At 39.2% G+C, this 23,705-nt stretch overlaps 1 protein-coding gene and 1 pseudogene across 1 annotated transcript in view; one reads left to right on the top strand and one right to left on the bottom strand.

Moving 5' to 3' along the window:
* Nucleotides 1–23,705, top strand: part of ANKS1B (ankyrin repeat and sterile alpha motif domain containing 1B) — a 1,178,069-nt gene that overhangs the window by 36,976 nt on the left and 1,117,388 nt on the right. The gene's annotated exons all lie outside the window — the stretch shown is intronic.
* Nucleotides 16,846–18,577, bottom strand: LOC138435222 (thiosulfate sulfurtransferase/rhodanese-like domain-containing protein 2; annotated as a pseudogene).

Below are 23,705 nucleotides of genomic sequence, written 5' to 3'. Positions count from 1 at the left end.
ACATATCAGGTATTTTGATGAACACTTTATATGAATTACCTTATATACTCCTTACCACGACTTTATTAATTTTTTGCACTTTATAACCATTCTGTAGATAAGGAAGAGAAACCTTGGAAAGGTTATATAACTTGCCCATGGTCACACAGCTAGTAAATGATGGTCTAGACTTATACTCAGTTCTCTTTGATCCAAGAGTCCGTAGACTTAACAATCACTAAGCTGGCAATTTATCATAAGAGAACAGAATTGTGTTTTAGATACTTCATTCCTGGAAGCAGGGAGATTAGTTAGAAGCTAATATTACTATCAGCTGCTTGTTTTATCTGTCATCACAGAAGGTAATCAATGGAAGGAGTGAAAAAGTAGGAGAGGGAAGGGTATGTGTTATTAAATATTGACAGGAAAAAAAATTTTTAGGTTAGAAAGAATTTCTATGATTCTAATGATTTTCAGTAACTATTTGTTATTGGTTCAAATTATTGACCATCTTCACTCTTCATCGTTTGTCATCTACCGTAAGGTCTTAGTTTATTCATTCAGAGAGTGTCACAAGTCCTTTGGTCTGAGCTAGATATGCTTTTGGTATTTTAAAGACAGAATAAAAAATACTAGGCTTTCTTCTCTTCTCTACCAAAGGCATGCTTTTTAGCTTCTTATTAGACTGAGAAAGATTTGAGGTGTGGGTTCTCTGAGTTTTACTATCACGGGTTGGCAAACTATGGGTTATGGTCCAAGCCTGTAGTTTGCTTTTTGTAAATAACGTTTTAGTGGAACATAGCCATACCCATTCATTTACACATTGTCTATTGCTGCTTTTACATCATCACGTTGGATAGCTTTTGCAGAGACTATATGGTCTGCAAAACCTAAAATATTTACTATCTGGCATCTTATAGGAAAAGTTGGTAAACCTCTTATAGGAAAAGTTTGTAAAGTTTTGTGTAATACAGGGCCTGTTTAAGTCATTCTGTTGCATATGTGAGATGCTTAGTGCAGGACAGGGTGCAGGGTTAGGGCAGACTGGCCAGTCATATTATTGTATGTCTTAGTAGGAGAGATCAATGACTAAGTCAGTTATTGGTGCAAATATTACAGGTCTGAAAAAAGCAGCAATCCAGAGACCTCTTGAGTGAATTCTAGCAAGTAGGATAGAATAACCATTTTAGGACAAAGCCACTCTGTTCTGTACTGTGGGCTAGATGCTCATGAATTTGGTTCATCAGATATTAATCATAACTGGAAGTAGCAGGTGAGAGACCAGTATGTGGCTCTTGTCTCTAACCGAGGCAAGAATAGAGATCTGTTGTTCAGTCGTTCAGTTGTGTCCAGCTCTTTGTGACCCCATGGACTGCAGCACACCAAGCTACCTTGTCCTTTACCAGCTCTTGGAGCTTGCTCAAACTCATGTCCGCTGAGTCATTTATGCCATCCAACCATCTCGTCCTCTGTCGTCCCCTTCTTCTGCCTTCAGTCTTTCCCAATATCAAGGTCTTTTCTAATGAGTCCCCTCTCCACATGAGGTAGCTGAGGTATTGGAGCTTCAGCTTCATCATCAGTCCTTCCAATGAATATTCAGAATTGATTTCATTTAGGATTGACTGGTTTGATCTTCTTGCAGCCCAAGGGAGTCTCAAGAGTCTTCTCCAACACCACATTTTAAAAGTATCAATTCTTCAGCGTTCAGCTCTCTGTTATGGTTCAGCTCTCACATCCATACATGGCTACTGGAAAAACCATAGCTTTGACTATATGGGCCTTTGTTGATAAAGTGATGTCTCTGCTTTTTAATATTTTGTCTAGGTTTGTCATAGCTTTTCTTCCAAGGAGCAAGTGTCTTTTAATTTCATGGCTGCAGTTACCATCTGCAGTGATTTTGGAACCTGAGAAAATAAAGCCTCTCACTGTTTTCAGAGATCTGTAGGTTATCCTTAATTTACTCTTTTTTTTTTCTCTATTTTTTCCAAAAGCCTTATAACACTTTTGTTTTGTTATGGGCTTCTGTATGCTGATTTTAAACATTATTACATTTAGTGCCCCTTTGTATCCAGGAGATTTTTTGGTTTACATTATTGTGCATTTTATTTATTCTCACGCCCTATTTAGGACATTGTAGTTTCAGCCATAGGACTGACCCAGATGTTCAGAAACGGCATCCAGAGAGAGATACCTCCAGGCACTGTTGGCACATAATGGAGTTATGGTTATGCTTTGTACACTTATCCTTGGGCATGTACTCAGGATTTATTTAGAGTAAATATATATTCTTTCCGGTGATTTTGCTTTTATTTCCTTAGTTTTGGAAATGTGATTATGCATTTACTAATGTTACAGGAATGATTTTGTCACACAGCCGTGAATATTTTATCTACCTAAATTGTCAATGAAAGTACTTTTTAACTGTTAATGATTTACAAAAAGCCTTTTTTATTGTTTAATTAGAGGAAATTAAAACAACTCTCTTAATATACAATGAGTTAATTTAATTAGTTGCTCATTTGGAAATAGGTTATTGATTCACTTTTCCTATACACAGAAAAATTAAAATAGGATAGTGTATCTGCTTTTACAAAGGAGAAAACTACATTACTCTAGGCATATTTTGTCCTTTGTGTTTTACAAGTAACTAAATGAATTTACTCTTTAAAAAGTGAGCCTTAAATAAATACAGTGACAGGCGATTACTTTGTATCTTTCTCACTGTTGAATAATAAAAAATAAATCTTTTTAATTGCTTGTTTTTAGTTATATTTATGCCCCTGAAAAAAATTGTGCTAATATATCATTTCAATTTCTTGTGAAAATATTTGTGCTACAATGAACCTGTGATGATGGGATTACCTGTGATGATGGGATTTCTGAGAGAATGATGGTAAGAACCTTCAGATGGTATGTAGGCTTACTCTAATTTGTTTATGATGAATAGGTGTCCCCAAACAGGGGCTGTGTGTGCTTAGTCATTCAGTCATGTCTGACTCTTTGTGACCCCATGGACTACAGCCTGCCAGGCTCCTCTGTCCATGGGGATTCTCCAGGCAAGAATACTGGACTGGGTTGCCATGCCCTCTTCAGGGGATCTTCCCAACCCAGGAATCGAACCCAGGTCTCCCACATTGCAGGCGAATTCTTTACTGTTTGAGCTACCAGGGAAGCCCAAATCAGGGGCTAATTGTCATTTAAAAGAAGATTATTTAAAAAAGGGTATATATATGAGGTGACAGATGTGTTAATTAAACTTGATGGTGAGAATCGTTTTACAGTGTTTATGTGTGTCCAATCATCATGCTGTATACTTTAAATATTATAATTTTGTCAGTTATACCTCATATTTGGTACTTAATAGGCCTGGTGGCTTGTTCTGATAATTTAGTCAGGAAATGGAAGCTGCTTGCTCTCTGAGAATGTACATGGTAAGAATATGCAGCTGATCTTTGATTTTTGATCTGTTGAGTCAAGTTACTGGCCATTTTGGCAATATTGGCAACAAATTGGAGCTTCAGTCTTACAAAGAGTATGAGTGTGTGACTGATTCTGGTGTATAAGCTAGGGGTTTCATATTGCCAGTGGTGATCGGATGTTTAGAATGCTTGCATTTACCTCTTATGATATGTGGACAACTCGACTCATATAAGAAGGAAGATGTATATGGTTGTTTGTTGCTCGGTGGTAATATTACCGTAAAATTCCCTGGTGGCCCAGTGGTAAAGAATCTGCCTGCTGTGCAGGAGATGCGAGTTTGATCCCTGGGTTGGGAAGATCCCCTGGAGAAGGAAGTGTCAACTCACTCCAGTATTCTTGCCTAGAGAATCCCATGGACAGAGATGCCTGGCATGGGGGTGCAAGAGTTGGATATGACTTAGTGACTAAACCGCCACTAAGCCACCACCACCATATATAGGTAAAGAACAAGGACCTACTATATAGCGTAGGGAACTGTATCCAATGTCTTATAATGACCTATAATGGAAAAGACTTTGAAAAACAATATACATATAAAGCTGAATCACTTTGCCGTACACCTGGATTTATTTATTTATTTATTTTTTATTTTTTAAATTTTAACATCTTTAATTCTTACATGCGTTCCCAAACATGACCCCCCCCCCCTCCCCACAACATCTCTCTGGGTCATCCCCATGCACCAGCCCCAAGCATGCTGCACCCTACGTCAGACATGGACTGGCGATTCAATTCTTACATGATAGTCTACATGTTAGAATTCCCATTCTCCCAAATCATCCCACCCTCTCCCTCTCCCTCTGAGTCCAAAAGTCCGTTATACACATCTGTGTCTTTTTTCCTGTCTTGCATACAGGGTCGTCATTGCCATCTTCCTAAATTCCATATATATGTGTTAGTATACTGTATTGGTGTTTTTCCTTCTGGCTTACTTCACTCTGTATAATCGGCTCCAGTTTCATCCATCTCATCAGAACTGATTCAAATGAATTCTTTTTAACGGCTGAGTAATACTCCATTGTGTATATGTACCACAGCTTGCTTATCCATTCATCTGCTGATGGACATCTAGGTTGTTTCCATGTCCTGGCTATTATAAACAGTGCTGCGATGAACATTGGGGTACATGTGTCTCTTTCAATTCTGGTTTCCTCGGTGTGTATGCCCAGCAGTGGGATTGCTGGGTCATAAGGTAGTTCTATTTGCAATTTTTTAAGGAATCTCCACACTGTTCTCCATAGTGGCTGTACTAGTTTGCATTCCCACCAACAGTGTAGGAGGGTTCCCTTTTCTCCACACCCCATCCAGCATTTATTGCTTGCAGATTTTTGGATCGCAGCCATTCTGACTGGTGTGAAGTGGTACCTCATTGTGGTTTTGATTTGCATTTCTCTAATAATGAGTGATGTTGAGCATCTTTTCATGTGTTTGTTAGCCATCCGTATGTCTTCTTTGGAGAAATTCAACATCCATTTATGATAAAAACTCTCCAGAAAGCAGGAATAGAAGGAACATACCTCAACATAATAAAAGCTATATATGACAAACCCACAGCAAACATTATCCTCAATGGTGAAAAATTGAAAGCATTTCCCCTAAAGTCAGGAACAAGACAAGGGTGTCCACTTTCACTGCTACTATTCAACATAGTTCTGGAAGTTTTGGCCACAGCAATCAGAACAGAAAAAGAAATAAAAGGAATCCAAATTGGAAAAGAAGAAGTAAAACTCTCACTGTTTGCAGATGACATGATCCTCTACATGGAAAACCCTAAAGACTCCACCAGAAAATTACTAGAGCTAATCAATGAATATAGTAAAGTTGCAGGATATAAAATCAACACACAGAAATCCCTTGCATTCCTATACACGAATAATGAGAAAGTAGAAAAAGAAATTAAGGAAATAATTCCATTCACCATTGCAACGAAAAGAATAAAATACTTAGGAATATATCTACCTAAAGAAACTAAAGACCTATATATAGAAAACTATAAAACACTGATGAAAGAAATCAAAGAGGACACTAATAGATGGAGAAATATACCATGTTCATGGATCGGAAGAATCAATATAGTGAAAATGAGTATACTACCCAAAGCAATTTACAAATTCAATGCAATCCCTGTCAAGCTACCAGCCACATTTTTCACAGAACTAGAACAAATAATTTCAAGATTTGTATGGAAATACAAAAAACCTCGAATTGCCAAAGCAATCTTGAGAAAGAAGAATGGAACTGGAGGAATCAAGTTGCCTGACTTCAGGCTCTACTACAAAGCCACAGTCATCAAGACAGTATGGTACTGGCACAAAGACAGACACATAGATCAATGGAACAAAATAGAAAGCCCAGAGATAAATCCACACACATATGGACACCTTATCTTTGACAAAGGAGGCAAGAATATACAATGGAGTAAAGACAATCTCTTTAACAAGTGGTGCTGGGAAAACTGGTCAACCACTTGTAAAAGAATGAAACTAGATCACTTCCTAACACCGCACACAAAAATAAACTCAAAATGGATTAAAGATCTAAATGTAAGATCAGAAACTATAAAACTCCTAGAGGAGAACATAGGCAAAACACTCTCAGACATAAATCACAGCAGGATCCTCTATGATCCACCTCCCAGAATTCTGGAAATAAAAGCAAAAATAAACAAATGGGACCTAATTAAAATTAAAAGCTTCTGCACAACAAAGGAAAATATAAGCAAGGTGAAAAGACAGCCTTCTGAATGGGAGAAAATAATAGCAAATGAAGCAACTGACAAACAACTAATCTCAAAAATATACAAGCAACTTATGCAGCTCAATTCCAGAAAAATACACCTGGATTTAATACAGCTCTGTATATTAGTCATACTTCAATTTTAAAAAATGTTAAAAGAGTGCTACAGTCTTACAAATCATAATCACATACAGGTAATCACTTACCTCCTATCACCTTTGCCAAATTCTTTGAGTTAGATACAAGTCCCTGCTCACATTCAAGGGCAGGATTACTAAGAGTCAGGGATCATGGGTTAACTTAAGGGTGTCTGCTATAAAAGGGAAAAGAAAACTGGATGATCTTGCCCTCAGGATTTTGTTTTCACCTATTATAAATAACTTGAAGGCAGGATTCATGGTTGATTCATTCTGAATCTTTTGGTCTTTCCCATCACCTACCTACTAGATAGTGTTTTATATTTAGTCAGGACTCAGTTGGTACTTGTAGCCTTAATTAATTATTATCCTATAAAACTGCTATCAAAGAAAGTGGGTTCCCTTGTACTTGGCTTGACAGTCTGACTCTTTGAAAGTTGAAAGCCATTGTTTATGAGCTGAGACTGTTAAAACTTTAATTATTTCTAGCAATGTCTATTTCCATTAAACAGTAATTTTAAATAAATCCCTCCTTCTCAGAAAACAGCTATACTTGTACTCTATTTAAAGTTGAATACAGATTACCTTGTTAACTCAATATAGCAATGGTAAAAGTTGTCTTAAAAAGATCTTGACTCTTATGCCACATTGTTATGAGAGACTAACAGCTATATAGGGTGTTCCTTCTTTTCATAGTGTTTTGTTTCTTTGTCTGTCAACATAATGTTTTCTTTCCAAATCAGCAGGCAAAAGTAGCAAGTGCTTTTTATTTTTGTCTGTGAGAAAAATTATGAGCTGCCAGATCAAAGGAGAAGCATTTCTAACTCTGAGACTTGTGCTTCTAAAGAATCATATTCAGCACTGTAGAAATATTAATTATGTGTATACTTAATATCCATATGGCCCTAGGCAGACATTTTGCAAAGCCATGTCATTTGCAATTCTTTCTCCTTGGATAGATAAGGTGGAAGCTAGATAACTATAGAATACCAAAAAACAGTTTTATAGCATGAACTAACACAAGGTCAGAAAAATAAAATCCAACGAGGGGGAAATACACAACAAAGATTTTGGGTCTTTGTGGAATGGGGGAAGACCTTAGTAAGTCAATATTAATCTAATAGTAACAGAGAAACTAGAATGCAAGAATACAATATATGATAATCAGAGGGAGGGATGGTTCATGTTAAATGTGAAAGAGAGGCAAATATTCCCACTTATTAAACAAAACCATATAGTAAATGGTACCATGAATAACCAAAGAAGACACAGTTACCAAATGTGGTGAGGTCCTTAGATGCAGCTGTAATTATGCATATATGTTAGGAGGGAAAACTATTTAGATGAATTTTGGTATAGCTCTGAAGAGATTTTATTTTTATCTTTTGTTACCATCTATGCTAGGCAGAGTCTAAGATGACCTCCAAGATTCTTATTCTCTGGTGTGCTTGTTTGGTATGGTCCTCTTAAGTGGCTCCTATATAATCCTTTTCATTTTAATTTGGGCAGAACTTGTGAATATGTTGAGTCATCACACCTGTGATTAGGTTACAACTCAGTCCACTTTAATAAAAAACTTGGCCTGATCCAATAAGGTGAGCCTTTAAAAGGATTTTTCCTGCAGTTCAGGAAATTCAAAACTTGTCATACATCAACATGAGTTAGCATTAGAGGGCCTACTGAGGGGACCATGTAGTGAGGAATTGCGGGTGACATCAAGGGGCTGAGTGTGGCTTCTGGCTGACAACCAGCAAGAGAATGGAGGTCATTATTAACAATAGCAAGGAACTGAGTTCTGAAACAACCAGTGATCTTGGAGGAGGATCCCACACTCTAGATGAAACCATTGTCCTGACAGACACTGATTTCAGCCTAGTGAGATCCTGACCAGAGGACCCAGCTAACCCAGACTCCTTACCACAGGAACTGTGAGATGATGGATCTGTGTTGATTTAAGCTGCATGGCACCTTATATATAGTGTACATATCTACATTAACACTTTCCTAAACAAGCTTCATCTCTTTTCAGCTTTGTTTCTATACTCAGGTATTCTCTTCCCTGGAATGATTTCTATTATAGAACTGTTCTAGCCTTCATTTATGGCCCATCTCATGTGCCATCCCCTTGTTTATGGTTTCTCTGTTTGTGTAGATGAATGCCATCTCTTTGTCCCCTGAATCTGTAGTGTTCTTTGTATCTTTGTCATGTCATTTACGTATTTTAATTGTAAAAGAATTATTTGTATTCATGGTTTATGCTTTTTGTTTTAAATTTGTTTATTGATTTGAATAGGAAATACATATATTCAAATATTCCAAATATTTGAAAAGAATATTTCAAAATATTCCTTTGAAAGAATGTATGATGAAAAGTGTTTTTAGCCCAGTTCACCAGTCCCCTAGTCCTTTGGTTCAGAGGTAACCTTTCTTTTCAGTTTTTGATGTATCCTAGTGTAGAGTTTCTATACATCAGTTCAGTTCAGGTCAGTCTCTCAGTTATGTCTGACTCTCTGCGACCCCATGGACTGCAGCACACCAGGCCTCCCTGTCCATCACCAACTTCTGGAGTTTACCCAAACTCATGTCCATTGAGTCAGTGATGCCATCCAACCATCTCATCTTGTCGTCCCCTTCTCCTGCCTTCAGTCTTTTCCAACATCAGAGTCTTTTCATATGAGTCAGCTCTTTGCATCAGGTGACCAAAGTATTGGAGTTTCAGCTTCAGCATCAGTCCTTCCAATGAACACTCAGGACTGATGTCCTTTAGGATGGACTGATTTGATATCCTTGCAGTCCAAGGGACTCTCAAGAGTCTTCTCCAACACCACAGTTCAAAAGCATCAAATCTTCTGTGCTCAGCTTTCTTTATAGTCCAACTCTCACATCCATACATGCCTACTGAAAAAACTATAGTCTTGACTAGACGGACCTTTGTTGGTAAAGTAATGTCTCTGCTTTTGAATATGCTGTCTAGGTTGGTCATAACTTTCCTTCCAAGGAGTAAGCATCTTTTAATTTCATGGCTGCAGTCAACCATCTGCAGTGATTTTAGAGTTTCCCAAAATAAAGTCAGCCACTGTTTCTCCATTTATTTGCCATGAAGTGATGGGACCAGATGCCATGATCCTAGTTTTCTAAATGTTGAGCTTTAAGTCAGCTTTTTCACTCTCCTCTTTCACTTTCATCAAGAGGCTCTTATAGTTCCTCTTCACTTTCTGCCATAAGGGTGGTGTCATCTGCATATCTGAGGTTATTGATATTTCTCCTGGCAATCTTGATTCCAGCTTGTGCTTCTTCCAGCCCAACCTTTCTCATGATGTACTCTGCATAGAAGTTAAATAAGCAGGGTGACAATATACAGCCTTGACGTACTCCTTTTCCTATTTGGAACCAGTCTGTTGTTCCATGTCCAGTTCTAACTGTTGCTTCCTGACCTGCATACAGATTTCTCAAGAGGCAGGTCAGGTGGTCTGGTAGTCCCATTTCTTTAAGAATTTCCCACAGTTTGTTGTGCTCTACAGAGTCAAAGGCTTTGGCATAGTCAATAAAGCAGAAATAGATGTTTTTCTGGAATTTTCTTGCTTTTTTGATGATCCTGTGGATATTGGCAGTTTGATTTCCGGTTCCTCTGCCTTTTCTAAATCCACCTTGAACATCTGGAAGTTCATGGTTCATGTATTGCTGAAGCCTGGCTTGGAGAATTATGAGCATTACTTTACTAGTGTGTGAGATGAGTGCAGTTGTGCAGCAGTTTGAGCATTCTTTGGCATTGCCTTTCTTTGGGACTGGAATGAAAACTGACCTTTTCCAGTCCTGTGGCCTCTGCTGAGTTTTCCAGATTTGCTGGCCTATTGAGTGCAGCACTTTCACAGCATCATCTTTTAGGATTTGAAATAGCTCAGCTGGAATTCCATTACCTCTACTAGCTTTGTTTGTAGTGATGCTTTCTAAGGCCCACTTGACTTCACATTCCAGGATGTCTGGCTATAGGTGAGTGGTCACACCATCATGATTATCTGGGTCATGAAAATCTTTTTTGTACAGTTCTTCTGTGTATTCTTGCCACCTGTTCTTAATATCTTCTGCTTCTGTTAGGTCCATACCATTTCTGTTCTTTATTGAGCCCATCTTTGCATGAAGTGTTCCCTTGGTGTCTCTAATTTTCTTGAAGAGATTTCTAGTCTTTCTCATTCTATTGTTTTCATCTATTTCTTTGCACTGATCACTGAGGAAGACTTTTCTTTTTATCTCTCCTTGCTATTCTTTGGAACTCTGCATTCAAGTGGGTATATCTTTCCTTTTCGCCTTTGCTTTTGGCTTCTCTTCTTTTCTCAGCTATTTGTAAGGCCTCCCCAGACAGCCATTTTGCTTTTTTCATTTATTTTTTCTTGGGGATGATTTTGATCCCTGTCTCCTGTGCAATGTCACGAACCTCCATCCATAGTTCATCAGGCACTCCTGTCTCTCAGATCTAGTCCCTTAAATCTATTTCTCACATAGACAAGTATATTTGTATATATGACCTCCTTCTTATCTATACAAAACTAGCATAGTATTTATCCTCTCAGTTTATACTCTCTTCTTCATTATGAGATGTATGAAGAATCCATGTCTTTTTCTTTGTTGTATTAATCTTCTGAGATACCTTACTATTTAAGACCTCCTTATGACCAACCTAGATAGCATATTGAAAAGCAGAGACATTACTTGGCCAACAAAGGTCCATCTAGTCAAGGCTATAGTTTTTCCAGTGGTCATGTATGGATGTGAGAGTTGGACTGTGAAGAAAGCTGAGTGCTGAAGAATTGATGCTTTTGAACTGTGGTGTTGGAGAAGACTCTTGAGAGTCCCTTGGACTGCAAGGAGATCCAACCAGTCCGTTCTGAAGGAGATCAGCCCTGGGATTTCTTTGGAAGGAATGATGCTAAAGCTGAAACTCCAGTACTTTGGCCACCTCATGCGAAGAGTTGACTCATTGGAAAAGACTCAGATGCTGGGATGGATTGGGGGCAGGAGGAGAAGGGGACGACCGAGGATGAGATGGCTGGATGGCATCACTGACTCGATGGACATGAGTCTGAGTGAACTCTGGGAGATGGTGATGGACAGGGAGGCCTGGTGTGCTGCGATTCATGGGGTCGCAAATAGTCGGACACCACTGAGTGACTGAACTGAACTGATTATAATCTTTCCCACCAAACCTTTCATTGATGTTACTTATATTAACTCGTTTCATTTTGACAGACTCTTTGATTAAAATGCTTTCCTTAAAATGGACTCTAAACCTTTCTTAACATTTCATTGTTTGGGTGCCAAAATGCCAGAGACTTGTAACTTTAAAACATGTTTATTGGGGACTTCCCTGGTGGCCCTGTGGCTAAGACTCCATGCTCTGAATGCAGAGGGCCTGGGTTCCATAGCTGGTTAGGGAACTATATCTCACATGCTGCAAGTAAAACCCAGCACAGCCCCCCCCCCAAAAAAAAGTTATATTTATTGGATTAGAGGAATCACATGGGTAAGAATTTCTGAATAGGATCTTATTATTAGCAGGGACATCCTTTCTACATTCTCTGGTAATTCTTTTGCTACTTTCTTGACAGAGTGGTTATTCTGTGAGGTCTTATGGGGTATGGAATTGGGAACACTGCATTAGGATCAAGGGTTTTCAGTTTATATAAGAATTTGTGAAAATGTAGTTCTTTGAACTGAACTGAACTTTATTATCAGTTCTTATGATGCTATTGGGCAAGTGAAGCTAACAATACTTTCTACATTTCTAAAAAGTTAAAACATGAAAAAACCTAACTTTTCTAATTGATACACATGATTCTGGAGCCTTATAATTTGTTAAAGCTTTTACTAACTTATTTACTTCTTAACATCTAATTGTCTTAATTACGTCATTAAAAGTATTAACTCCTTCCATGCTTCCTTTTCCTCTCTTAACTCAGTGTATCCGATTCCCTTTCCTAATTGGTGAAATTAGAATGAGTGAAAAAGAAAAGTTACGTGGAACTATGATCCTGATGGGATTTAAAACCTCTCATGACTAAGTTCTTATCAAGTTTGTTTTTAAAGTGCATATGTGTGTTTCCTTCTTTCTCATACTGTCTTTATTCACAGTTGTGCTGCATAGCACATCATTCAGGAAAATACATACAGACAATGAGATTAGATAAACCAGCTATTAAAACCATTATTAGCAACTTTAGAAATTAGTGAATAAAGACTGGGTATCAAAGATTATGTGTTTATCTCTGAATTTTAGTTATGAAAGCCATCATTTTTCCTGTGTAATAGGATAACATTGATTTTATTGAATAAAAATTTGGGGACTAGTTTATTTTCCATATGACTTATGTATTAATGGTTCATAATAAATGTGCTCTCTATAATAGGGATTTTGTGATTTTTAAGAAAATAATAAATTTCAGCCTTCCTCCAACTGAGTTTAAGAAAATACTAAACTTAAAACTTTGTTTTATAAGTTATAAATACCAAAAAGATATTTATTGATGACCCCATTTTATAAATATTATGGTTTTCCTGAAAGTTTCACTGATCATAACACTTCATAGGATTTTTTATTACTGTATTTTTTAATATAACATTTTTAATGGGACCTTATAGTGTTCATCAGATAACATGGAGCTCATTATGGTTTTTAATTGTGCTTTCTAATTTAAAAAGTCCCTTATAAACATTAGCAAAGAGAGAGTATTCCTGGGTAACCTTTGCATTTTAAGTAGCCTCAGTGTTAGTGATGTTTTTAGGGCAAATATTGAACACATGTAATATTTTGAATAATATCAATTTATGAAAGTTTATCAGTTTATCTAGTGAGTATAGAAACCACTTGAAGTTAATTTGTTCAATTATGTAAATTTCCATAATGATTTGCACACAATTGGGGTGGCTGAGAGGGTGAAGTGTCTCCCTGCAATGCAGGAGACCCAGGCTTGATCCCTGGGTCTGGAAGATCCCCTAGAGAAGGAAATGGCAACCCATTCTGGTATTCTTGCCTGGAAAACCCCAGGGCATAGATTTTGGACAGAGAAAGCTGGTAGGCTGTAGTCCATGGGGTTGTAAAGAGTTGGACACGACTGAGCGACTTCACTTTCTTTTTACTTTTCTGGCTCCAACAAACTGAAACCTAATTCAGATCAGCTTAGGCCAAAAAGAGAATTTATTTACTAATGTGACTGAGATTGAGAGGCAAGGTGAGGGTAAGCTTAAGGAATGAATGGGACAAGGGAGTTGGGTATTGTAAGCAGGGCCCTTTTTTCAGCTCTAGCTTTTGCCTCTGTGTGTTTACTTTGTTCTCTTAGGCCTGATTACTGCACGTGGCTGCTGGTAAAAAGGGACTTCAGTCAACTCTCTTTCAGTTTCTAAATTGAAAAAAAAAATCTCATTTGTATGTGTAGCTTTTTATTGTCTCAGCTTGGATCAGATGTCTCTCCCTTCCCATTGGCCAAGCAACAGTGGCCTAGAGGATAGAAAGGATTTTCAAGAAGATTCCAGTTCATATTCTAACTAAATAATTAGAGATGAGGTAGGAATATTTCCAGTAGGTTGTGGGATGGAGGTTGGGGGAAATGAGGAAAGGGGATGATAATTGTAATACCTTTTGAGATGGGAAAAGGTTTGGAGCATGTATAGCTGTTTAGGAGAGATGTTTTAGCAAGAGTCAATAGGAGATCATTTGAATTATGTATTAGTCAGAGTTCTCCATAGTGACAAAATCAGTAGCATGATACACACACACACACACACACACACACACACACACGGTGGTGGTTTAGTTGCAAAATCATGTCTAACTCTTGTGACCCCATGGACCCTCCTCTGTGCATGGGATTTCCCAGGCAAGAATACTGGAGTGGGTTGCCATTTCCTTCTCCAAGGAATATTCCCCACCGAGGGATCAAACCTGCATCTCCTGCATTGCAGGTGGATTTTTCACTGCTGAGCCACCAGGAAAGCCCACATATATGCATAGTAAATATAAATATAAGGAACTGGCTCACATGATCAGGGAGGCTAAGTCCCCAAATATGTAAGGTGAGTCGACAAGCTGAGGCCTCAGAAGAGCTGATGATGTAGTTCCAGTGTGAAGATCAGCAGGCTTGACCCAGGAAGAGTCAGTGTTTCTGCTTCAGTCAAAAGCAGAAAAAAACTGATGTTCCTATTTGAAGGCAGGCAAGCAGGAGAAATTCTGTCTTACATGGGCGAAGCCCAACCCTTTTGTTTTATTCAACTGATTGGATGATGCCTACCCACATTAAGGAGGGCAATCTGCTTTACTCAGTCTACTGATTGACATGTTAATCTCATTTAAAAGCATCCTCATAGAAACACCCAGAATAATGTTTGACCAAATCTCTGGGCACCCCATGCGCAGTGAAGTTGACACATACAGTGGAACATCACAAGGTGCTACATGGTGGAATATGGGTTGGGCTGTGTTTTGTACTAAATAGTTCTAATATAGAGCAAGTTTAAATTATACTGATAAGCATTAGATACATAAATTGGAAAGCCTTGTTCTTCTGAATGTTTTTCATTTTTATTGTAGCCAAAACATATTAACACTTTATCAGCCTATAAAATGGGAAGATATTTGGAATGTGAAATGGAGTATGTAAACAACCGATCTTATGATACATGAAACTGGAGCCTACTGGCCTAAATACCTGCTTAAAAACCATCCATGTAGATATGGGATATAAATCTTCAAAAAAAGCGAATACAACTATTGAGGAACTTCCTTGGTGGTCCAGTGGCTGAGACTCCATGCTGCCAATGCAGGGGACAGAGTTCAGTCCTTGGTCTGAGAACTAGATCCCAGTAAGCCACAACTAAGAGTTTGCTTGCTTCAACTTAAGATACTACATTCAATTCAGTTCAGTTCAGTTGCTCAGTCATGTCTGACTCTTTGTGACCCCATGGACCATGGCACGCCAGGCTTCCTTGTCCATTACCAACTCCTGGAGCTTGCTCAAACTCATGTCCATCGAGTCGGTGATGCCTTCCAATGATCTCATCCTCTGTCATCCCCTTCTTCTCCTGCCTTCAATCTTTCCCAGCTTCAGGGTCTTTTCTAAGGAGTCAGTTCTTTGCATCAGGTGGCTAAAGTATTGGAGTTTCATCTTCAACATCAGTCCATCCAGTGAATATTCTGGACTGATTTCCTTCAGGGTTGACTAGTTGATCTCCTTGCAGTCCAAGGGACTCTCACGAGTCTTTTCCAACACCACAGTTCAGAAGCATCAGTTCTTTAGCACTCAGCTCTTTATAGTCCAACTCTCACATCCATACATGACTACTGGCAAAACCATAGCTTTGATTAGATGGATGTTTGTCAGCAAAGTAATGTCTCTGCTTTTTAATATGCTGTCTAGGTTGATCATAGCTTTTCTTTCAATGTCTTACGCTGCAACTAAATTTTCTTCCAAGATCCTACATGCCACAACTAAAAAAGATTTTGCATCCTGCGATAAAGATTGACAGTCCCACATGCCACAGTTAGGACCTGGTGGAGCCAAATAATAAATAAATAAATAAATAGATACTAAAAAATATATCTATTGAGTTAAAGAAGTAGCTGAGAATTTCTTTGAATGTTAGATGTGATTAGGGAATATTTCAGTTTGTGAAAAATTCAAGTCAGCTTTACCACTGGGAGAAAAGGGTGCCTGTTAAGTGAGAATTATGTTACTAACTTTGTATTATGTTTTCACAAAAAAACTTCTGTTTTATTGTATTCAATGGGTAAAATCAATTTATTTGAAACAATTTACCTTTTCTTTTGCAATAAAAAATTTTAATTAGGTTATGTACATTGGTTTTTCAGACATAATGCTGTTGTACATTTAATAGACTATAGCATAACTTTTATATACACTGAGAAATGAAATAATTCATGTAACTCATTTCACTGTTGTGGTTTCGAATTGAATATCTCTGAGATATACCTGTGAATGCTGTAGGCTTTGCAGGTCATGTCTCTCTTGTAGATGCTTGATTCTGCCATAGATCATATGTATATGAATGGGTGTGGCTATTCCAGTAAAACTTTGTTTATAGAAGGAGGTGGGCCAAATGCCATAGTTTACAGATCCTTATCTGGTCTACTGCTCTCAGGCTTGCAGAGAAAAGAGGAGGGGAGGGCTGGATGGCAGATTAACCTAAGGGGCCTGGTTCAGAGGGCTCCACTTACAGGTCTGTGCAGCTTTCACACCTTTGCCATGGGACAGACAGGTTTGTGGATACCTAAAACGACTACTGCCAGCCCTGTTGCATGGCATAGAAGGAGCAGGTCAGCTCACCAGGCTCAAGGCTCTTTCCTTCAGCAACTTTGGGATCCCACCTAGCTCGCCTTTTTCTGTGCTCTTGCATCTTCTGAGTCAGAATGTCTCCAGTAAGAGATTGGCCCCCAAATTTCTCTTCCCTCCTCTTGTGAGGGACAGGTGGCCGACATGGTGACCAGTTGGCCATGGTGGCTCTGGGATCACTGAAGTTCTGTGTTTCTGTTACAGGTCCCCATTTCTCTGTTAGGTATAGCCCTAACATTCTCCAGTACATGTAACCCCAAACCTAGCTGTGTGGGGAAATGCAGATAGGACTGCTCACATAAGCATGGCCCACCCTCATCAATAGCCAGCCTGGGCCCAGGGCTCTTGGGGAGTGACTCCTGCTGTGAGAGCTCCCTGGGTACATGTGCCCCTTGGGCTGTGTACTTGCATTATTCTTTAAAGCTGCTCTGGGCTGGGCTTGCAGACTGTCTGCTTCGTTTGTTTTGACATGTGACACAACAGGCTGTGAATCATTGTTCTTGGCAGGGAGGGCAGGTCAAGGCAAGCTGACAGTACTGGGGAATAAAGCAGCGTTTATACTGGTCCCATGGGACCCCATAGTAGGAACATTCTGACACTAAGTCACTGTTGAAGGATAAGACCTGATGCTCATCAAAAGCAACCAGCTTCCCTATGTAAAAGCCATCAGGTAACTCCTCCAGGTACTTGTGGACCACCCTTGAGCTGGAACACTCCTTGCACATTCCCTTAGCTTTGAGGTTGACTGAACCCCACTCACAGCAGATGCCACAGTGCAAAACATCAGCACCCTCTTCTCTTTGACAAGTTCTAGATTTTCATCAAAGTAGCCAGGGAAATGACTGAATTTCCTGATGTCTGGGGCTAAGGAGCCCTAGAATTGTCCTATTTTGCTTTCATAGGAGTTTTTGTAGTCCCATAGGATTGTATCACTTTCTTCTTGATTTTCCTGAGACAGAAAATTTTCTACTTTGTGAAGTTCACCTAGGGATAAATGGGTTCCGGGCTTCTTGTAGGAGGTCTTATTGGGACTAATCCCCATGGGCACAATTTCTTCAAACTCACCAACACACAGTTCAGGAAAACAGTAAACTCTTCTTTTGCTGGTCTTAAAATTGTCCTTACACATGTAATCCTCAAACAGTGGGCAGTAAAGCATCAGTTCTATGTAGAGTCTGGTGGCTAATCTGCTTCCACCAACTGTCCCATTCATTCCTTCCATAGCAAAACAAATTAGTAGTGGCTCTCCAGAGTTCTATGATGAGCATTGTCAATCACATCCAGGCTCCTTGAGAAAGAGGTGAAGCCTCTTTCTGGTCTTGCCTGTGAATTGCAGTTGCTGACACAGAGCTGTCTGCCAGGCACAGACCCAGTCAGAATCCTTCAGGTCACAGTAGCAGTAATAAAGTAGCAAGTTCCCCTTCATCATTACCCTCCGTCATTCATCAGCTCATCAGGGCAAAAGCAGCCTATATCGGGGAGCCAAGCAGACACTTCATGGTTATGGGTAAGGTCCTCTATGAAAGGGTTCCTTTTGTTTGCAGACTCTAGACTCTTTGAGGTGCTCAGTGTCACAGCCAGCTGCTTTAAAGCAAGTGGTTTGGAAAATCTCATCAGCATGTTGTGTTGCCACATGTCTGTGGATGCTGATTGGGTCTGTAAGCAGTTGCTGATGCCACCATTTTTCTTTACATTTAAAAGGAGGTGCTGGAACTTCTTTAGTTTTGACAAAAGGGCAAATGCCTTTTTCTTTGCAAATGAGTATTTCTTCTTTGTAATGACATCTGACTCTGCTTTGAGTCTGCTACTGGGGTTGATAAGACTTGTGTCTTTCAAATCCAGGTTTGAAAACCTTAAAACACAGGCCTGCAGGTCATCTCCTTGGTCTGGTGGGGTGAAAGAAGCCATCTGGTTTGGTTTCATCAGTGGGCATATTTCTTTCAGTTAACTATGTCCTCACTCTGGAAGTTAGGCCATTGACCTACCTCTTAATGGGCTGATCAACCTTGCCCCTTCAAGATACTCTTGACAAAGCTTAACATTGTGTCATCAAGCACAGGAGAAATATTTATAGAGTCAAGCCCCAACATGACAAAGCAGGACAAAGAAGAGAGGATTTGGAGCTGAGATACAATAAGTTGATAACTAGCACACCCCAAAACTAGTGTTTATTTTGATTTTGGTGCTTAGGACCATGTGTAGATAGTATAAATTTAAAGCTGGAAGTCTTGAGGGTAGGTTATAGTCAAGAATTCTCAAGAAGACTTTTTTCATTCTTCCCAGAGCCCAGGCTGAAGCACATTTCTTTTCATCTTGTATGCTAGTGATACCCAAGCAGATAGCCCATTGAAGGTACCAGCTTTCTACAGAGATTTGGATCTCATCTGGTCAAAGGCTGTAAAAACCCAATCTCATTGGTTACCTAACTGGAAAACCTTTCCAAGATAAATTGTAGGTAAGCTCCTGAGCTTATTGCTCTGGTTTGCAGTTTCATTTTTTTTTAGGGATTTCTTTCACATTCTCTTGAGCTCTAACTCCAGTTTTCTATCCATACAGGGCTTTATTTATTTGCTTTGTCTTATTTCTGTGCCCGGTGGCTCAGATGGTAAAGTGTCTGTCTACAACGCGGGAGACCTGGGTTCGATTCCTGGGGTTGGGAAGATCTCCTGGAGAAGGAAATGGCAACCCACTCCAGTATTCTTGCCTGGAAAATCCCATGGACAGAGGAACCTGGTAGGCTACGGTCCCTGGGGTTGCAAAGAGTCAGACATGACTGAGCAATATTTACTTTAAATTTACTTTATTTCTGTGCCAGTGTAAGCCTTCCTTCAACCACTCTCCCATCCTTTGTCATGGCCTTCAAAGACATCTATTTTAGGTGTTGGGGATACAACAAAAGAGACATATCCCAAAGTTCTCATGGAGCTCATCTTTTTAAAGGGGAAAGAAAAATAGATAACATATTACTCTATTAGGTGATGATAAGTGTTATGAATAAAAGTGAATTAGGATAAAGAAATAAAGTAATGAAGATGCTATTTCATAGAGGTCAGGTTAGGCCTTGCTGATAGGATGTTGGTTGTTGGTTAGTCGCTCAGTTGTGTCCAACTCTTTTGCAATCCCAGAGTATTGATAGTGTAATGGCAAAGTCTGTAAGTGTTAATTATACATTTGTATAATGAGCAGTTCATATTGGTGTCCTAAGTAATGGTAACTCATAAACTGAGCTAAGAGATTGGATATTGCTTCAATAACTCAAATATTAATATGTTTTAAAAAGATAATAAGGAAATATCCTGAGGACAATTCCTTGAGTACTAGCAGTCTTTAATATTTCCTATTATAAATGCTTCCAGTGTTGAATAATAAATGATCTATAAGATAATACACTATGCAGTGTTTTGACATGCATTATAATCTCATCATCTTTTCCAGACTCTGTTGCTCCTCCTGTAGTCACTGCCTCTGTTAATGGTGCATCACCATCCATCTTGTTGTTTATGCCATTAGTTTGCTTTTTCCCCATTCAGCATGCATTTAAGTACCTGCTTGTGTTATTAGATGCTGACAATCAGGGCAGGTAAACTAGAATGAGGTAAGTGAGGTACTTGCCTTGGGTAGAAAATTTAACAGGATGCGAAAAAACCCTTGGTAATCATGATAAATACTATTTTAATGCAGTGTTTAAAAAAATCAGTGTATGCAAAAAATCCGTAGTGAGTAAATATCAAGCTTTTAAATAAAGAAGGGATTCAGATATGTCATTGTTACCGTTAAGTGACTTAATCGTGTCCGGCTCTATTGCGACCCTATGGACTGTAGCCCAGCCAGGCTCCTCTGTCCATGGGATTTTCTAGGCAAGAATACTGGAGTGGTTTGCCATTTCCTTCTCCAGGGGATCTTGCCAAGCCAGGGATCAAACTCTTGTCTTCATGTCTCCTGCATTACAGGTGGGATTCTTTACTGCTGAGCCACCGAGAAGCCCAGATTCAGCTTTGCCATGACATAAACCCAAAAGTGAGTGCCTCACTTTCCAAACCTAAGCTCTGGCTCTGCTGACCATGTAATGGGAATACGTCATAGTGTCTGCCCATAAAGAGTTTATCAGTAGGAGGAGAGAAATGTGACTAAAGTACAAAAACAAAAGTCCACTAAGGTAGAAATAAAATAGGGATTCAAAGAAGAAGTTTCTTCAAAGGGGATGTAGGGATTAGAAAAGAACCTGGGTTGTCCTAGACATCTTTCTTCCTTGCGCTATGAGTTAAGTCGGTCAGTTGTGCCTGACTTTGCGACCCTATGGACTGTAGCCCACCAGCCTCCTCTTCCTTGTTTTACCAAATTTTGACTTCCTTTCAAAAACCCCTTTTGAATATATCCTTTCTTTTTCTCTAAACCCTCTCCTATTTAAAATCCTTTAATAGTTATCAATCACCTTCATTATAAAAGCCTAAAAGGTGTCCAAAACATTTAATGATCTCAGCTTTACCTTTATCTTGGCATTCTCCCTTGATTCAGACTTATACTCCGTCTGGTTCTCCAAATGGCTTTGTGTGTGCCATTTCTCTTCCTGGGAAGTCATTGCTTCTTTTCTCCTCACAATTAAATTCTGTTCATACTTTAGCACTCAGCACAGACATTGCCTTCCCAGGGGCTGTGGTTTACATGTATGTGTCTTTGGTGCCTAACACAGGTAGTTAATATTTGTAAAATATCTAGATCGTCCTTGGTGAAAAAGAGTTCACACTTTTGTGCCCATGCACATAACTTCCATCCCAGCCTCCATGTTTGCTCTATAAACATCAACATGGTTAAGGACAGAGGCTGTCTGACATGAGGTGGATCATCTTTTCCACCTAGATGCTCATTTACACTTTGTGGCTACTCTGTTTACTCCTATAGGGTCATCTGCATGCTTCTTTTACAGACCTCTTTGTGTCTGATCATCCATTATTGCTCCTTCCAGGCTCCTGATAAATTAGCAGAGCTATTAGCCATTGACCAACAATTCATATATATCCTTACCTCAAACCACTTCTCTCTCATACAAAGATGATGAACCTCTGCCTGGTGTTGGAATTTTTCTTTCACTCCTGTCCTTTAGAATAGTGATACTCAGACTGACCATGTGAAGGACTTTTTGTTCCAAGTCATCATGATTGATCATTTTGTAAAATATAAAATCACACACTTGGTTTTTGCGATAATGTAAAGTTATGACCAACCTAGATAGCATATTGAAAAGCAGAGATATTACCTTGCCAACACAGGTCTGTCTAGTCAAGGCTATGGCTTTTCCAGTGGTCACGTATGGATGTGAGAGTTGGACTGTGAAGAAAGCTGAGCCCCGAAGAATTGATGCTTTTGAACTGGGTGTTGGAGAAGACTCTTGAGAGTCCCTTGGACTGCAAGGAGATCCAACCAGTCCATCCTAAAGATCAGTCCTGGGTGTTCATTGGAAGGACTGATGCTGAAGCTGAAACTCCAATACTTTGGCCACCTCATGCAAAGAGTTGACTCACTGGAAAAGACCCTGATGCTGAGAGGGTTTGGGGGCAGGAGGAGAAGGGGACAGCAGAGGATGAGATGGCTGGATGGCATCACCGACTCGATGGACATGAGTTTGAGTGAACTCCGGGAGTTGTGATGGACAGGGAGGCCTGGCGTGCTGCAATTCATGGTCGCAAAGAGTTGGACACGACTGAGCAACTGAACTGAACTGAACTGAAAGTTAATATAAATGTTTTCAACTGTGTACTCTCACTGTTCATACTTGCGTATATATATATATCTATCTTGTTGTGGAATGATAAAAAACAGTTTGTGAGCTTGCTTTCATCTGTGGACCACATTTTAAGTAACACTGAAGTAGTTCATTCCTGCATGGGCTATAGTGTAATAGTGGATTTTTATCTTGTACAAACATATCAAATGGATCCATCTGTGAGCTGTATATTTTGTGCAGGAGCCACTCTTTGAGAGTTGCACAATTTTTTTTTTTTTTTTTTTTTTTTTTTTGCAGCACATGGCTACATTGTTCCTTTGATTTACTACCTGAAAGAGGGTAAAGGGTAAGGGATATCAGGGGCTTCCTTTGCCCTTTTCTATCATAATGGATCTTATTTCACAGGTCAAAGAACCAATGTTTACGTTTTGGCTGCTGCTAAATATTTCCGTTTCAATTATGTATTCAAGGGCCAGATACATAACCAGATGGTGGGTCTGTAGACCCATTGGGCCAACTGTGAGATGGACTTGGACCTGGACTCCTTTTATTATTTGGACTGTATATGCTTCTATTCTCACTGGGTGGCCATATACATATTTTGGGTACCCTAGTGTCAATGTTAGCTTTGAAACTATATCCAACAGTCCCTGGGTGGGATGAGTATTACTCTGCCACCATTGTTGAGCTACTCTGGTAAATGGCAGCACATCCCTTTGGAGAATGAATGGAGAAACACTGACTTTTTTTTTGCTTGAAAGGACTCGTCCTCCCCTTACATTCATGGGCTTTAGGTCTTTGAACTGGCTCAGATCTGGAAACTACACATTAATCTTCTACTCTTAAGTCCTCCATCTTTTTTGGCCATAAAAGTCAAGCAATAGTGTTATTTTCTACTAATTGTGGGTTGAATTGTGTCCCTTAAAAATTCATATGTTGAAGTACTAAACCCTAATACTTTAGAATGGGACCATATTTGAAAGTAAGGTCATGGAAGACATAATTAGTTAAGATGAGGCCATATTGGAATAGATTAGGCCTCTAATGCAACATGGTTGGGTCTTATAAAAAGGAAAAATTTGGACATATAAAACACATACAAGAGAATGCCACATGAAGATGAAGATAGAGATTAGAGTGATGCTTCTGCCAGCCAATGAGTGCTAAAGATTGCCAGCAAACCACTTGAATAGAGATGGAACCCATGCTCTCAGCCTGCAGAAGAAACTGGCCTTACTGATACCTCAATCTTGGACTCTTGCCTTCACAATACATATCTGTTGTTTATGTCACTCAGTTTGTGGAACTTTGTTA

The sequence above is a fragment of the Ovis canadensis genome, chromosome 3 (genome assembly GCF_042477335.2).
Source record: "Ovis canadensis isolate MfBH-ARS-UI-01 breed Bighorn chromosome 3, ARS-UI_OviCan_v2, whole genome shotgun sequence".
Classification (NCBI taxonomy): Eukaryota; Metazoa; Chordata; class Mammalia; order Artiodactyla; family Bovidae; genus Ovis; species Ovis canadensis.
The sequence above is the reverse complement of the archived record's forward strand: the minus strand, read 5'-3'. Positions and strand labels throughout refer to the sequence as shown.